At 44.3% G+C, this 11,556-nt stretch overlaps 1 long non-coding RNA gene across 3 annotated transcripts in view; it reads right to left on the bottom strand.

The window, feature by feature from the left end:
- LOC131895943 (uncharacterized) overlaps nucleotides 1-2,283 on the bottom strand; it is a 46,973-nt gene extending 44,690 nt beyond the window's left edge. For 2 of the 3 annotated variants that reach the window (XR_009375329.1, XR_009375328.1), the window contains exon 1: nucleotides 1,110-1,218. This is a non-coding gene — a long non-coding RNA (uncharacterized LOC131895943). Of the gene's footprint in view, nucleotides 1-1,109; nucleotides 1,219-2,070 lie in introns of those variants that run through there. The other variant, XR_009375330.1, reaches the window with a different exon arrangement.
- Between the last annotated feature and the right edge of the window lie 9,273 nt (nucleotides 2,284-11,556).

An 11,556-nucleotide genomic window follows, 5' to 3' on the forward strand; every position in this document is an offset into this window, starting at 1 on the left:
TGACTCAGGTGTTGCCAGAATCAATCAGTCAGAGCACCACAAACCATCCTAGAGGCACCTAACAAGAGGACAGGGAAAGGGCTTCTCCACCCCTGAAAAGTGGGATGGAATTGGACATGGGCCATGTTCCTGGGCTCAGGTTACCCAACCTAATTTATCATCATCCTCCTATACTCTTATATAAGTAGTGATACAGATCGCCCCGACCAATTAATCAGTCTGTAATTAGGAACTGACACCAACATTTACTACCATCAGGCATAATTTATATGATTACAGATGATTAAATAAAACGTAATTGAGTGAGCAGGCAATTTGTTAAGCACATCTAGACACAGCCATGTCACCTAAGGCTGGAAGTGCTGGAGTCCCCCCCAACAGCAGGTCAGGAGTCTGGTCTTGGGGGGGGCTTCTTGGGGTGACCTGAGGACAAGGCAGATGATACTGACTCTCTTGAGGGCCTGAGTGGGGGGCAGTGGAGGGGAACCAAGCCACAAGGGCCTTGGGGCACATAAGTACTCAGATATTTTCCTACATGAGGCCCCCTGGATTTTCAGAACTCCTCAGAAGACAAGGAAGAAGGGTCATTTAAACGACATGCCCTGGAGCAAAGCTGGGCCTACTTGCTCTCATTAAAATTGTGCCCACTGTTTGAGAGAAGCACCCCTACCTCTGAGCATCCAACAGCATCCCTCTAGAAACATTTCTCACTCCAAAGGAAGGCTTTGCTAAAGACAAAGCTGGTACCCAGCAGGAGATGCCGCCTGTCCTAGAGGGTACTTCCTGGGGACACCAAAAGCCGAAATCTTTCTGCACTGCGTTATCAACCCTCTTCTCTGAAGGTTCTCTTTCTCTTCCCTCATTCCAGCAGTAAACTGCTTAAAGTTGATTCTGCCTACCCTTACATAGCCCTGAGTAGTGTGCTGAGTGCCGCAACATTTGGACTGCCAGAGTCAGCAAATACAAACACATGATTTCCAGTCTAGTTTCTTGTCAGATAAGCAAGGAGTTTTAGAATACATTTGTCCTAATGATCCTTCAGAGGACAAATCCCAGCTCTCCTCCCTGTCCCAGTTACCCTTGCTCCTCCATGGAAAGTCAAGGCATACTTTCTTTACTTCTATCCAGGAGCCAAGGTCTCCTGTCTCTGACCCCAGCACCAGCTATTCAGAAATCGGTCACAGCATTTAGAGCAACATTCAGTTGCTGAACTTTTTGTAATCCCCACGTATACATGAATGGAATCTCTCAACCTCTGGGTGAGTCACATTCATCTTTATGACGTCACCACCCAGCCCCATGTCAGGCACGCAGTGAGTGCCTCCCAGACAGAAGAAGAAACATTAAGATTTACCTAGGCTCACATAGGTGGTTAGGGAGGATGGATCCTGGATTCAGTCTCCTTCATTAGCTCTAAGCATTCTGCTTCTTTATACAGAATGGAAGGTCTTTGCTCACAAATCTTACATTCCAACGGAAGAATCTTACAAATCTTACAAATCTTACAAATCTTACATTCCAACGGAAGAAGCAATGGGGTAACACAGGGGGGAAAAAATGAAGGGTGGCAATAAAAGCCTGCCGCATAGCACCACAGGGCATCGGAACAGAAAGATTGACTTTGACTGAGGACTAGTGAGAAAAATATGAAGCTTAATCTCACACTGTAACACAGAAATAATTTTACATAGATCATAAAATAACATTAAAACCTAAAAAAAAAAAGCACATTAGGATGTCTTTATAATTTGTGATCAGGTGGCAGCTTCTTACACAGGGCACAAAAAGCAATAATTATTTAGAAAAAAATACTTGACAAGTCAAACCTTATTAGAGCCAGAAATTGGAAAAAACAAACAAACAAACAAAATAGATGTCCCTCAACAAAAGAATGGATAGAGAAAATGTGGTACATTTACACAATGGAGTATTAGCTGTTTAAGAAAAAAAATAACATCATGGAATTTGCAAGAAAATGGATGGAACTAGAAAAAAAAAATCATCCTGAGAGACATAACCCAGACCCAGAAAGAAAAATGTGGTATGTACTCACTCATAAGTGATTATTACCTGTTAAGTAAATGATAACCAAGCTGTAATCCATAGACCTAGAGAAATCAGGTAAAGAGGAGGGGCCTAGTAGAGACGCATAGATCTCCCTGGAAGGGAGAAATAGATTTTATGAGTGGACTAGGGGGAGGTGGGGATGTTGGTGGGGCGGGGATGGATCAGGTTGGGGAGAGATGGGGTAGAGAGAGAAAGTGCAAGTAGAGACAGCTGGAATGGGGGGGGGCATTTGGGGAGTGGTGTGGAAACCCAGTACAGTGGAAACTTCCTAGAATGTATGAAGGTGACCCTAATGAGGACTCCTAGCAATGGGGGATATGGAATCTCCACTGGCCATCTCTTGTCGTTAGGTGTGGCTTCCAGTGGCGGTACTGTGTTGCATTCAATTGAGTTGTTGGCTAAGGGGGTCCCATGGAAATCCCCAAACAACCCAGTCTGGTGCTAAGACAAAAGTTTACTCTCCACAAACTGGCAGCAAGGTCCCATTACCGAGGCCAACACCCATGCAACTCATTGAGTATGGAGAAGTCGAGCTGGTGTCTACATGGAGCCTTCATCCTTATGCTCTAGTCTCTTTGGTACAGAAAGGTACTACTCTGCACACTATCAGAAAATAAATGTGGACACCAACCCAGTCACAAAACCCTTGACCTATGATCTGTCCTGCCTGTAAAATACGCTGGGGCAATGGTGGCATAGAACTTGTGGGAGTAGCCAACCAATGTCTGATTTGACTTAAGGATCACTCCACAAAAAGGAACCTATATCCAACACTGCTTAGGTAATCAAGAACCAGAGACTAGATACCCCAGGGACCTAGGGAAAATCAAACACTACTCATCTAAAAAATAAGTATCAATAAAAGGACTCCTAATGATATCCTGCTATACTCATAGATCAGTGCCTTATCCAGTCATCATCAGAGAGGCTTCCTCCCACAGCAGATGAGAATGGGTGCAGAGACCCTCAGCCAGACATTATGAAGAGAGAAAGTCTAATTGGGAGGTCTCCATCAAATCCCTTCCCTCAGAGCTCAGGGATCCCATGGAAGAGGAGGCAGAAAGATTGTTAAGAGCCAGAGGGGATGGAGGACACCAGGAGAACAAGGCCCTCTGACCAACTAAGCAAAGCACATATGAGCTCACAGAGACTAGAGCACCAAACACAGGGCCTACATGGGTCTGCACCAGGTCCTCTGAATATATATTACAGCTTTTAGCTTAGTATTTTGATGGGACTCCTGACTGTGGGAACAAGTGGGTCTCTGACTCCTGTGCCTGCCCTTGGGACTCTTCCCCCTGTTGGGCTGCTGTGTCCAACTTCAATGTAATAGTTTTTGCTTCATCTTATTATATTTTATTTTGTCATGTTTGGTTGTCATCTCTTAGTAGCCTTTTCTTTTCTATGAGAGACAAAAATGGAGTGGATCAAGAGGGGAGAGGAGGTGAGGAGGAACTGGGAGGAGTAGAGGGAGGGGAAACTATAATCAGAATTTATTGTAAGTAAGAAATAAATTTTAAAAAATGAAACATAAACCCCAGAAATTCTACTCCTAGATAGCTTCCCAGGGGCAATGAAAACATGTTCATAAAAAAAAAAAAGACTCACAAATATTCATGGCAGCTTTATTCATAATATGCACAACAGTTTCACCAATACCCATGGCAGCTTTATTCATAATATGCACAACAGTTTCACCAATACACATGGCAGCTTTATTCACAATACATGCAACGGGTTCCATGACCTCCGCATTATATTAAGAGTACACTTCCATAAAATAATGAAGTTCTACAAAAGACAAAAGAATCTATGAGAAGAAAAATCAAATAACACTCATCCTTGGTGGGGAAGGTGACTGGGGCTGCAGGGGGGCAATGGCAATCTATGGTGAGAACTGTACTCAGAGCATTCGAGGACCCTGCCACCAACACAGGATTCATTTAGATGGTGATGATGATGACTAAGGTGAGTAGAAGAATGTCCCAGGTTGAGGGACCTCTGCCATGCAAAGCCCTGGATGGACAAGAGAGACACATTAGCAATTTTCTTACAAAGCAATGCAATGATGTTCTGTACAAAGCCATAAAGAGAAATGCATAGACAATGGGCACACGTTTGTTCTATATTTCCAGAGGGAGAATAGTAAGAAATGAAGTTGAAGAGAGAGGGTAAACAGAGAGGAAGTGAATTATAGAGGGCTTTTGACACTATGGAAAGGAATTTAAAATGCATTTAGGGACAAGATCAACCAAATGGTTTTGAACGGGACAGTGACAGCAGAGTTACAAGATGGACTTTTGACACTCCACTTGGATATGAAGAATGAATTCAAGGAGCAGATATCAGGCAATAAGAGCTAGGAGACGAGTGGAGTAAAGGAGAGATGAGTGTTGCCTGGTAACAAGGATAGCATTTGGGACACTTTCAAGAGGTGTGTGGGAGGTAGAATTACTGACTGATTAGACAGAGGTAGAGAAAGAAATAACATCTACAATAAAAGGAGGAGAAATTATAAAACAAAAATGAGAACTCTTATAACTCAACAGCAAAAAAAAAAAAAATAGACCTCATTTCAAAATGAGCAAAGGAATTGAGAAGACAATTCTCCAGAGAGCACACTGATGTCACAAGTAATTAGCATTGGGGAGATGTAAACTGCATTCCTCTGCTAAGGGCTGAGGCCGCTGGGCACCAGTTGAACAGAGGCAGGTGCCCTCAGAGTCCAGGACAGTAAGGCCTCAGGTTGTTCCAGATAAGCTTCCCTGCTCTCCTCCAAGCTCGTTCTGTGGAAGGACTGACTGAACTTTTCCCTCTTCCTAGTCTCTCTTAATTTCTGTTTTCTTCCTAACACTTTTATGAATTTCTAATAAATTCTCTTATGTCCAAATATGCCAGATTTATTTTGCTTTAAACTATGTAGAGAGCTGAGCATTGTAGCTCACACCTGTGATCCAAGCACTTGGGAGGCAGAAAGATTGGGAGTTGAAAGCTAGCCCAGGATCTGTGAGAGTCTGTCTCAAAAGAGAGAATGAACTGGGGAGATGACCCAGTGAACAAATGTTTTTCACACAGGCCTGACAACAACCTGTGTTGTGATTCCTGGAAGGCGAGGATCAACACCCAAGGCTGTCTAACCTCTGTGCACACACCCACCCACACACCCACACACACACACACACACACACACACACACACACACACATATTCACACAAAAATCTTACACACACACATGCAAAACTAAACAAATAATTTTAAAAGAAAAGTAAAAAAAAAATCAGAAAACATTATGTAGTCCCAAGATGTCTAACAGACCGTTTCCATGGTGCCGTTTCAATTGGAATTGTTTACTGACACAGAATTGTCAATCTTCAGTGATCTGAAGCCATTTCCTCTCTGCCTTGTTAGCGTTGGACCTGTTCATCCAGTCCACCCTTAGCAGTGGATGACAGTGGGTCACAGACACTAACCAGGGACTCCAGAGGCAGTTCCCAGTCAACCAGAGTCGAGCACAGACAAAAAAGCAAGACTCCTCACACATTATTTTACTCTCTCCAAGGAGACTCCTGAGAAATGCAGGCGTGTCCCAGAGTCAGTCCCTGCCTTTGAGCACATGATCATGCTTTAAAACCAAACCCAGAAGAAAATGGAAGAGAACTGGAATTAAATCTGGCATTTATTTGGTAGGGCACACATCCCATTTAGATATCCATCCCACACACATGGTTTTCCAAGATGCCTGCTGTTTTAACCAGGATTCTTGGATGGGTTTCTGCTTAGGCCAACCCCATAGAGAATAATTACTATCCAGTGCCAGATGAGTGTTAGGAAATTATCATTTTCCTCATTAGACTCATAGCCTAACACTGGGAGGCATGAGTTGGCCATGACCTCACCCTTTGTGCGAGCCAATGGCTCATAGGCAAGATGAGCTGGTAAATAAATGTTATTGGTGTGGTTTGAATGTGCATACACCTCCAACACTCAGAACTAAGAACTTCAATCCCGGAGTGGGGGACTAAGAGATAGGGCCTTTGGGGAAGTAATCATGTCATGAAGCCTCCTCCCTCATGAGTGAATTAGTGCTCTTATAAGAGGCATGAAGGGAACATCTTAGGGCTTTTCATCCTTCTGCCTTCTACCATCTGAGGACACAGCATTTGCCATTCTACCCTGTGAAAGGGCAGCAACAGGGAGCCATCTTTTTTTTTTTTTTTTAGCGTGTATGGGTGTCTTGCTTACATGTATGCCCCTGTACCATGTGCATGCCTGGTATTCAGGAGACCAGAAGAGGACCCAGTGTATCCTGGAACTGGAATTACAGACATGTGTGAGCCACCTAGTAGGGTGCTAGGAACCAAACCCAGGTCTTCTGGAAGAGCAGTTAGTATTCTTAAGCACTGAGCCATCTCTCCAGCCCCCTCAGAAAGTCATCTTGGAAGCAGAGAGCAGTATACCATTTGTGAAGAGAATGTTGGTAGAAATCTGGGTGCCAAAGGCCATTCTGATGATCTTACACAGAAACTGGGAATGCTGTTGGAAAGTGGAGAATCATCCATCAGTGTGTACCAAAGTGGGAAAGAACTTGGCTTATGCATGCCTTTTGCAGAGCACAGAAGATGGTGTAACCAGTTGATGGGACTCTCTTAAAAACATAGGATGGAGTTGAAGACGTAGTTCAGTGGTAGAGGTCCCAAAAATACAAGTCGCTGGGGTCCATACCCAGCACTGAAGAGGAACAACATAACCCAACCTGAAGAGCTTAAAACGGTCAGAAATTGGGACTGGAGAGCTAATGCCTCAGTGGTTAAGAGCGTGGACTGTTCTCTCAGGGGACCCACATCTGGCTGTTCTCAACTGCCTGTAACTCCAGCTCCAGGGGATCTGATGACCTCTAAGGCACTGCACTACACTCACAGTACACACACACACACACACACACACACACACACACACACACACACATACACATATACACACACATACACACATACACACACATACACACATACACATACACACACATATACACATATACACACACAAACACACACACATACATACACACTTAAAAAAAACTTAAAAATCTTTTAAAAATGAATAAAAATATAATAAGTTTACACTCACAGTTCCAAAGACCGTGAAGCGTGTTTAGTTTCTTCTAGAAATTCTGAAACAACCTGTTCAGTTCTCGTCTCCTAGCTTCACGAGGTTACCAGCAACCATTGATGCTCCTTGGCTTGTAGATGGGTCACTCCAGTCTCACCCAGTGATGAGAGTGTTCTCCCCATATGTATCAGTGTCTGTGCCCAAATGCCCCTCTTCTTTTAGGGACATCAGTCATTTAAAAAGGACCCAACTTAATCCAGTATGCTATCACCTTAACCTCCTATCTACAAAGTCTGTTTCCAAAAGAGTTTTAATTCTCAGGACTCAGGGATTAGGACTTAGACATTCACTCTAGGAAGAGTTGATGAAACATACCACAAACACTGTCCTTCAGTTCTCACAACTTTGTAAAGCCCATCTTTGAGAGTGCTGATCCTGCAGGGTACCTGTACTGGCTGGTTTTGTGTCAACTTGACACAAGCTAGAGTCATCAGAGAGGAAGGAGCCTCAGTTGAGGAAATGCCTCCATGAGATACAGCTGTAAGGCATCTTCTCAATTAGTGATCAATGGAGAAGGGCCCAGACCATGGTGGGTGATGCCACCTCTGGGCTGGTGTAATGGGGTTCTATAAGAAAGCAAGCTGAGCAAGCCAGTAAGCAGCACCCCTCCATGGACTCTGCCTTAGCTCCTGCCTCCAGGTTCCAACCCTACTTGAATTCTTGTTCTGACTTCCTCCAGTGATGGACTATGATCTGGAAGTATAAGCCAAATAAACCCTTTCTTCCCCAAGTTGCTTTTGGGTCGTGATTATTTATCAAAGGAATAGAAACCCTAACTAAGACAAATTGGTACCAGCACAGTGGGGTATTGCTGTGACAGACAAGACCATGTTTGGGGGAGCATTGTGGAAGGCCTTTGGAACTTTGGTCTAGAAGAGCCATTGTGTGTTAAGAGCTCTGTGGGATGTTCTGTGGGAACTTGGAAGGTAAGAATGTTGAGAGCAAGCCAGGTGGTGGTGGTTTTTAATCCCAGCACTCGGGAGGCAGAGGCAAGGTGGATCTCTGTGAGTTCAAGACCAGCCTGGTCTACAGAGTGACTTCCAGGACAGGCTCCAAAGCTACACAGAGAAACCCTGTCTCAAAAAAAACCAAAAGAAAAAAATGTTGAGAGTAGTGCAGAGGATGGAGGCCTGGCTTGTGAAGTTTCAGAGGGAAGTTTAAAGACTCTATTGGGGTCATTTGTTATTTTGAATTAAGATTCTGTGGTTCTGGTTAGCTGGGCCTGAACAATCAGCTGTGATTAACAAGATACCAGAACTACTAAAGTGAAACCTTTGTGTTACTGGAACAATTGATGCTGGTCAGCTGGCGCTGAGAAATTAGTGGTGATTAAGAAGAGACCAGCATCAGTGGGGTGAAATCTTCTGGGAAGTGTTTCCTGAGAGCACAGAGAAGCTGTGTTCCAGACTGGGCCATGTCTGTACCTCATATTGGCAGCAGGACTTGGTAATGTGTAAGGGTCACCCAAGTGATACTGAAAGCATGAAGGGTCATGGAGAGCAGCTGAGGCTTGGCACTGTGAGAGTCCAGGAAAGGCCATTGGTGAAGGTGCAGCCTCAGTGGCAGTTGAAGGCCCAGGACTGAAGGGGTCATGCAAAGAAGTTGAGGCTTGGCACCATGAAGAGAGCCTATGAGAGACTATTGGTGAAAGTGCAGCCCAGTTGCAGCAAGGGAGCCCAGCATTTTGGGATGCCAGTACCATGGAATGACCACCAAGAACAGCAGCATCTGTAGAATGGAGCCAGCTGGGGCCTAGAAGACAAGCTGTGTGTGCTGCAGAGGGTGGAGCTGGAGAAGTGACCTGAGCCCTTTGGAGGAGCACAGAAGACCGTGAGTGGATCCAGACAATCTGACATTGAGTTATTAACACTGTTGGAGTTTGGTTTTGCTTGGTTCAGATTGTGACAGTGTCCTGGCTCTCCCCTATTGAAGAAGGTATTTAATTTAATTTTAATTTTTTAAAGGAGCCCACAGATGAAAGACTTGAATTTCTAAGAGACTGGATATTTTAAAGAGACTGAAATTTTAATGTGTTTGAATTTGTAAAGACTGTGGGACTTTTAAAATTATTTATGATCTTAATATGAGATCTTGGGGTGAATAAGAAAGGAAGGATTGTAACTTAATAGTGATGTGTTGGTATGTCAACTTGAAAAGTTTCCTAAGATTCTTGCTTAAAAGGTAGACTCTGGCCTAGAAGGTGTGGATAGAGCCTGGGGCTTTGCCTTTTTCACAGCTCCCAGAGGATAGTGTGGAAGAAGTAGTAATGGCAATGATCAGGAGGAGGAAGATGATGATGACAATGATGATGGTGGTGGTGATGATGTTGGGTTGGGGTGATAATAGTTGATCCACTGACCATATCTTTAGTAGCAAAATAGTACAAGATCTTCAATGACAGAACCTCTGAAGTCCCTGAGGGCAAAGATAGCTTACCTAAAGAAAGTGGTAAAGGAGACTCTGGAATGATTTTTCAAAGGTCAATTAGGTCCCAGAAACTTTGGAGAGCAGATGTAGCATTAAGGCGGGGTTCCTGATCAAGCATCTAAGTCAGAAGCACATGGATGGAGGTGAAGAGAACAAGGCATGCTTGACAGGGAACAACAGCTGCTGCTTTGCTATTTCACAGTAAGGATGTCACAAATGACCATGCCCCAAAGAAGCAGAGAAGTGGCATTGCCTTGCTTCCTCAGTCACCTGACGGAGAATAAGAAGCATGGGCCTTCGGCCACAGATGAGTCTTTCTACTCTGACCCAACTCGTGTGACTCTGTTAATGGGTTTCAGCCCTCCAAGGGATGATATCTGAATTCCATCCCCTCAGAAGAATCTGTCAAGGCAGGGACCTATCTGCTTGAGAGACGGGCTTGCAGAGAGTCCCACATCCCTCTTCTGCTCACTGGCAATGGCACAGGAGACAGGGATCTTATCGTCAGTGGTCTGAATGTTAAGCCACACAGGGCCAAGTTAAAAATCTTGACTCTGTCATTTACTGGTTGTATGGCCTTTGTCAAGCAGTTTCTTCTCTCTTAACCTTGGATTTTTTTTTCTATAACAGAAAAAATTATCTACCCTTCCCCACAAAGCTATACTATCATCAGCATTTGTAGGAAAATTACTAATCCTGCTGTAGGTCAAATAAGCGCTTATATGAAGACATTGGAGACAGGTTTTGCTGTTGTTTGTGATTGTTTTAGGGGTTTGGTTTGGTTGGTTTGGTTTGGTTTGGTTTGGTTGAGAAAGTCTCACCATGTAACCCTGACTGGCTTGGAACTCAGAGATCTGCTTGCTTCTGCCTAGGATTAAAGGCATGTGCCACCACACCTGGCTTTGAAAAGTTTTAGGAAGACAAGACTATGGAGGTGTTTATAAAGAGCATGGGGAGGGGTTGAGACATAGTTTCTCTGTGTAGCCTTAGATGTCCTGGAACTTGCTCTGTGGACCAAGCTGGCCTTGAACTTGGAGATCTACCTGCCTCTGCCTCCTGAGTGCTGAGATTAAAGGCATGAGCCACCACTGCCCAGCTAGATGGCATTTTTTTTTTTTTTTTTTTTTTTGGTTTTTCGAGACAGGGTTTCTCTGTGTAGCTTTGCGCCTTTCCTGGAACTCACTTGGTAGCCCAGGCTGGCCTCGAACTCACAGAGATCCGCCTGGCTCTGCCTCCCGAGTGCTGGGATCAAAGGCGTGCGCCACCACCGCCCAGCTCTAGATGGTATTTTTTATAAGAAAACTTTTCATGTCATATATGCTTCATACAGAATTACAAGAAAAGAGTAATGGAAACACGTAATCTGCACATTCAGTGAATTTCATCTGTCACAGATCCCTTGGACAGCTCAGTGATTCATCACTGTATGTGGGTAAGTGGCGGTCAGAGCTTTGTTAAATTAGTTATACCCACCCCATCAGATCCCAACCCCTACCCCCTGTCATATCCTAGTTCACATCTGTCAAGGCTGCCATTGGGCCGAGCAGTGCCAGACACACAACAAAACTGGTCATGTTGTGTTGTCTTTAGCCAAACACATGCCCCAGTCCGGGTGTGGTCACATCTGCTGTTGGAGTTTGGTTCCAAACAGCCCTTGACTATTTCGACCACTTTCTTCCCCTTTGAAGATATGTGAAAGACTACAGTTGTGTGAGTGACTTTCTGTCACTGTGACAGAAAATTAAATTAAAAATCAATTAAAAAGTAGAAAGGTGGGCTGGAGAGATGGCTCAGAGGTTAAGAGCACTGACTGCTCTTCCAGAGGTCCTGAGTTCAATTCCCAGCAACCACATGGTGGCTCAAAACCATCTGAAATGAGATCTGGTGCCCTC

Source organism: Peromyscus eremicus, chromosome 19 (assembly GCF_949786415.1).
Source record: "Peromyscus eremicus chromosome 19, PerEre_H2_v1, whole genome shotgun sequence".
In the NCBI taxonomy this organism is placed as follows: domain Eukaryota; kingdom Metazoa; phylum Chordata; class Mammalia; order Rodentia; family Cricetidae; genus Peromyscus; species Peromyscus eremicus.